Genomic DNA, 6,537 nt, shown 5'->3' on the forward strand with positions numbered 1-6,537 from the left:
TACAATTTACCGTCACTTAGTCCCACTTTACCCACGTTATTTTGGTATTCTGAAACCACCGTATTATAAATATCACAAGGAATGATTGTAATTAACACATGTACTGAAGTTTTCCAATTATACAGCGGGAAGGCCATCATTAATTCAACTTCTTGGATCACAATAGCAGAAATAACAGGGTCATAGTATACCTTATACAATGTAATATAAACATACAATATGTTATATGAATTAAGAGTAGAAGAAAATCAATGAAACGATTTTATCACATAACAAGAGGCCCATGGGCCTTAACGGTCATCTGACTCATGGCACAAAATAACAAAGTCACAGAATAAAGTATTGGTTAACGATTAATATAAACAATACAAGGAACACCTTAGTTGAATATGTAAGTTTCTGAAATAGGTAAATGTCATTTGCTGAACAAACTTGGTAGTCGTTCATCCATATATGGTTGTAACCCATTCAAGGATTAATATAAGGAGGAGTCAGACTTTAAAGTCAAATTTCAGCAAAGCTCCCACTTTTGACCTCCACCATACTATCCCCATGGGTCTTAGCTCGGTCCTTTATAAAATATTATTGTCCTCACCTATAGTTCCCCCTTCTGAATCAATTAAAACCCCTATAGACCAATTTTCATTGAGATCGGAGACTGAAACCTTAAAACAGGAAGTGGCCCAGCAGCCATCTTGGAATACCAAAATCTTTACGAAAATGTTTGGATGTTGTTTGGCACATTTAAAACCCCTATAGACCAATTTTCATTGAGATCGGAGACCGAAACCTGAAAACAGGACGTGGGCCAGCTAAAATTAAGAAAATTAGCCCTTTTGGGGCCCCACCCCTCAGCCCCTAGGGGTCGGACCAGGCTCATTTATATAAAATATTATTTTCCTTCCCCAATGATGTTTCACACCAAATATAGATGAAATCCATCCAGGGATGAAGGAGGAGTAGGATTTTAAAGCTAAAATTAAGAAAATTTGCCCTTTTGGGACCCCACGGTACCCCTCAGCCCCTAGGGGTCGGACCAGGCTCATTTATATAAAATATGATTGTCCTTCCAAAATGATGTTTCAAACCAAATATGGATGAAATCCATCCAAGGAAGAAGGAGGAGTAGGATTTTAAAGCTTAAATTAAGAAAATTTGCCCTTTTGTCGCCCCAACCCTCAGCCTCTAGGGGTCGGACCTATCTCATATATGTAAAAAATAATTGTCCTTCCCCATTCATGTTTCACACTATATATGGATGAAATCCATCTGAGGATGAAGGAGGAGTAGGATTTTAAAGCTAAAATAAGAAAATTTACCCTTTTGGGGACCCACCCCTGAGGGGTGGGCCCCCAAAATGAGCCTGGTCCTAGGGGTCGGACCAGGCTCACTTTTATATAAAATATGATTGCCCTTCCCAAATAATATTTCACACCAAATATGGATGAAATCCATCCAAGGATGAAGGAGGAGTAGGATTTTAAAGCTAAAATTAAGAAAATTTGCCCTTTTGGGGCCCGGCCCCTCAGCCCCTAGGGGTCGGACCAGGCTAATTTATAAAAAATATGATTGTCCTTCCAAAATGATGTTTTCAAACCAAATATGGATGAAATCCATCCAAGGATGAAGGAGGAGTAGGCTTTTGTATAAATAGTCTTACGCACAAAGCACGACGACGGACAATATCGGGATAATTTCAGGCAAGTTTCAGCCAAATCATCACACTGGTAGAACTTGAGAAGAAGTTCAAAATGTGAAAAGTTAACGCATAGTGCACGGCGGATGGCGGACAGCATACAGCGGACGACGATGGATGAAATATGACCACTATAGGTCATCCTGACAGATGACCTAAAAGTATGTGTTAGTCTCAATGTTGTTGGGCCCTACGTCTTGTGTAATACATCGTTTAATATGTAATATGTCGTTATAAATAAAAATTGTTACGTGTTAAAAGTATTTGTCTCGTTTTCCTTCACCGGCAAAAGTCAAGCAAAACCCTACGAACCTGGGTTGAAACACACAGGTAGAGAGCCGTGTGTAGTTTATCGCGATACATAAACTGGGCCTGTCTCGCTCCTGTTACACAGAAAAGAGCACTCGTATGACATCAAAAATATCAAACTATTCAATGTTAACACTCATATCAGATAATGATAACATATTTTAATAGTTATCTTATAAGCAAGGACGTATTGTACAGTTCGTGTTATGAACGCCAGATCACAGGTTTACGAAAAAATAGAAAAATTCATAAAATTATGTTTTCTGTAATATTAGGGTGAATGTAGTCTCGATCCTGTTGATTTTTTGTCCTAATTTTCTTACGATAGAACAATATACAAAGCTATTTTATTTTTACAAATGCTAACTAATTTTTGTTATTTCCCAGGACCGTTTCTATACGTAATTATCATGTTTTGCCATATTTTCGCCAGTAAAAAATCAATGAATAGGCCAAAAAGGAAATGAAAATCCATGTCAATTTCACAATATTTGTATATGATATGCCCAAGGTAATATGTTTTTCAAATATCATATAAAAACACGAGGTCCTCAATCAAAATTTCACAATTTTGTAAGCTTGAAGTTTGTAACTCGCAACCCTACCCCCATTTCATCCAGTGCTAAGATGGGTTATAATTGATTATTTTTTGAAAATCATGCCGCCAAAAAACATTCCACATCAGTTCATACGTTTTTGTGATATTATATCTGGTTTATGTCTGTTTGTTTTTATGATTTTCTCCAAATTGTGTGTTTAAAGGAAATCCGTATGCGATTTTTTTAGAATTCCGGAATTTCGGTCGGGCCGGGTCCCCTCTTATGATTTATAGCGACGAACGGCACTTCCGGTGTTTAAAAAATCCATTCCCATTTACGACAGGGACCGCAAAAACCTCAGAGATAGCATATAATTTTCACTTCACTGCTTTTATTTGATTTATTTAATGATTTTAAACATTCAATATTATATGTAGACAATTTTCACCTATTGGAAAAATATCCAAGTGTGATGTCGTGGCGTATCGGAAACCATTCTGGAATTCAAAACAACCTCCGCAACTTCCGGTATAGCGTCATATGAATTGGCGCGATTTTCAAAAGTATGGACCTACCTTAATCAAATAAATATAACAAAAACAATCAAATCAAGTTGTTGTACTGGTATCAGGTCGTAAATGTAGATAAGTGGACACAACAACGGCTAACTTCTCAATGTATTTAACGACAGTACCGGGTTAACATGCTCAACAAAGTCGTCGTGTTTCCTGCAACATGTGTGTGTGACATAACAGCGCCACCTGCAGGCACCCTCGAGATAACATAACCAAAACTGTGACCAAGTTATCAGAGTGTACCAACAGCCTGCCAGGCAATAGCGACAGAATGCTGATGAAGTGATCAACCGAAACCGTTCACACATTATTGCGTCAATGTGATCAGTTACACTTACCATAAACTTTTTAGCAATGTGATCAGGTGCACATACTATAAAAGATGCACAATAGCGGACAGAGCAGAAATGATACTCATCATTTGAACAATAATTGGTGTTTACTCATGTTAATGTATATGTATGTCTAATTAGCACAAAAAAATATAAAATAATTTACATCGTATTTTGTTTTTGGTTGACATGCAATAAGTACTTCATCCCATATAGGAAATAGTGCCATGGACTGTTTTTGGGACGCAATTAATTATTTGACTGTTTTATCTTGAACTTTAATAATAAGACCAAACTTTTCAATGTTGGTAATGGTGTAAAGTAAGTAGCCTTTGTAACTGAAGAAAAGAATATTGTAACCTACAATTTACACTTGTTTTGATAAAGCATTAGAAGGTTTGATTGATTGGATATCGGGTGTGTGAAGAAAAACTTCAGCATTTATGGCGAATTAGGATGAATCTATTTTAGCAATTAGCCAGATCGATTCGTTAATAACGAAAATGCGAATGGGTAGCGTGAGCCCAGACATTAATTTGTCTGCTCCTGTTTTTGATACAGAAAAAACATCATTCATCATATCAGCGGTTAGCCCGAGATACTCTGGCCCTGACACCAGACTTAGACATTATGACAGATAGATGTCTGGTTTAGGGCCAGAGCGCAGTAGTACTCGAAAACCTGGAATAAGCCGACACCGTTTGGTATCGGGCCAGGTACTCTCCCATTCAGACTACTTACAAAATATTACCACCGAGAATCGCCACTTACCTTGGTCTTTTCAACAAATGAATAATTTTATCTACTCATAGCCATCCATTTCATCACGCATGCACGTTCTATTGTGTCAACACAGTAGTTTTTTTTCCTCAACTTTAAATTTCCCTCGTCGTCGTCGCCATTTTCTCGTAGTATGCAAATCATCTTTAATATCGACGGATTGCTATATTTGGGTAGGTATGATATTCATTTGTTGAATAGACTAAGGTTAGTGGTGCTTCTCGGTGGTCAGGCTGAATCGGAGATGACCTGGCCCGATACTAAACGGTGTCGGCTTATTCCAGGTTTTTGAGTACTACTGCGCTCTGGCCCTAAACCAGACATCTATCTGTCATAATGTCTAAGTCTGGTGTCAGGGCCAGAGTATCTCGGGCTAATCAGCGGTGTAGAATCTTTACAGTGGAAGTGCCATCCTAACCGACACATCTTCATTCAAAGTTCGCCGGGTGATTAAAATGTCCCGACATATTACAGATACAAACCCTCCACTTCTAGTTTTGAGTCTGAATTTCATGTGGAGCAGTTGCATGTCACTGAACACAGATCAGTGGTTTTTCACTGGGCACTCAGACTTTCTTCTATCTCCTACCCCTGGCATGACCCTGACTGTTGTAAGTAGAATATAACCAAACCAATCACTCAAAAGCTCCAAAGAATCACTCAATTTCCCTTTTGTTTTATTTGATAAAAGATACAATAAGATACATATAGATACATATTGATATATAGTACACTGTACATGTATAATGTACCTGGACAATTATTTCCATTTTTACTCTTTTATTCATAAAGCAAACTTCAATAAATGGGTTAAATTGTCACCAAACTATGACATTGAAATCACTGGTCCATATACACATGCATCAGGTGATGCAATTAAAATTTCAATGTATATCAGCCCCAAAATGTACTAAAGGACAGGTTTTGAATACATATATCCCGTATGATTGATTGAATATGCATAACAAAATTATCAATATGTATTTTAAAGCTGCATTTCCTATACATATTAAATATTTCTTTCAGCATCTATTTTTCATTAGGGCCTCAAGCTCGGAGTTATAATGTAAAGGTTCCATAAATACAGGACTGCATTACTAGTAATATCACATACACAGAGTCATTAAATTGGTACAAGAAGCTGTCTGTTTACTCAATAGTGTCTAGTTATGATCAATAAAAGTTACCATTTACAATTAACCTTGGATCCTATAAATATAATATGGCGATGTCATTTATTCCAGGTCCAAGTATTTAGGTACATTATGGTTAAGAATCAAACTGTCCACTTTTCTAATCAGGAAGGATAGATAAAGTTATATAATTTCTGGAAAAAAATGCTGCTAATCTAAAATATAACAAAGAGGAAGTATTTAATGAAGACAAGAATATAATTAAAAGAAAAGTGTTTCATCATTAATGTTGACTTTTAATTTCCCAAATTAAGAATTATGTATTTTTTTATTGTTAAAAACTACAACATGCGATTCTTCAGAAATCAAGAAAAAACAAACTTACTGGATATACTCACATATTAAAAATTCACATATAATTTATTAGATCAATCACCTTGGTATCACGAATTAGAACCTATGTATTATGACTAATATGAAATGACATCAAGGATTTCCTTTTAACAAAAAAATGGTATCAAGCCAGTTGTAAGAAACACCATACTATTGCTATAACTACAAAAATGTAATGGTTTGTCCAGACCGGTGTAACAAATATATGGGTGGTGGTGGGTGGGGTGGGGAGGGGGAACGTACGTATATTGTCATAAAGGAATGACTTTTCATGCTTCATCCTTCGCGAATACTACTTTGGCAACATATCAGGGAAGAAATAGAGGATAAGAGAGGGAAAGAGAGAAAAAAAAAACTGCTTGTCAGCTATCAGCTGTTTATACCGGAGATAACATTATCAAGTTTCAAGAACAAGAATTAAAAATATATAAACTAAGAGAACTAATATAAACCCGTTAGTTAATGTAACTAAACACATAAATGGCACTAAGGATGTTTTATTTGTCAAACCAAGGTAAATTATTTATTCTCATAATGTCTTATCCAGTTTGTTAGTTTTAAGTAACAATTACAACCATATATTCTAACTAAACGGTAACGGCACGAGTTACTAACGCTAAAGAGACGCGAGATATTGACCATCATAGTATTGCCTTATCTACAATTCTACAATTTGTAAATATCATTCTTATTAAACATACTTGAAAGTTGTATACAGCAAAATTTTGGAGCAAGGATAGGTCCAAAAATTCGTTTATCGCAAATTTCCACTCAGTAAAT

This window comes from Argopecten irradians, chromosome 3 (assembly GCF_041381155.1).
Source record: "Argopecten irradians isolate NY chromosome 3, Ai_NY, whole genome shotgun sequence".
Taxonomy (NCBI): Eukaryota; Metazoa; Mollusca; class Bivalvia; order Pectinida; family Pectinidae; genus Argopecten; species Argopecten irradians.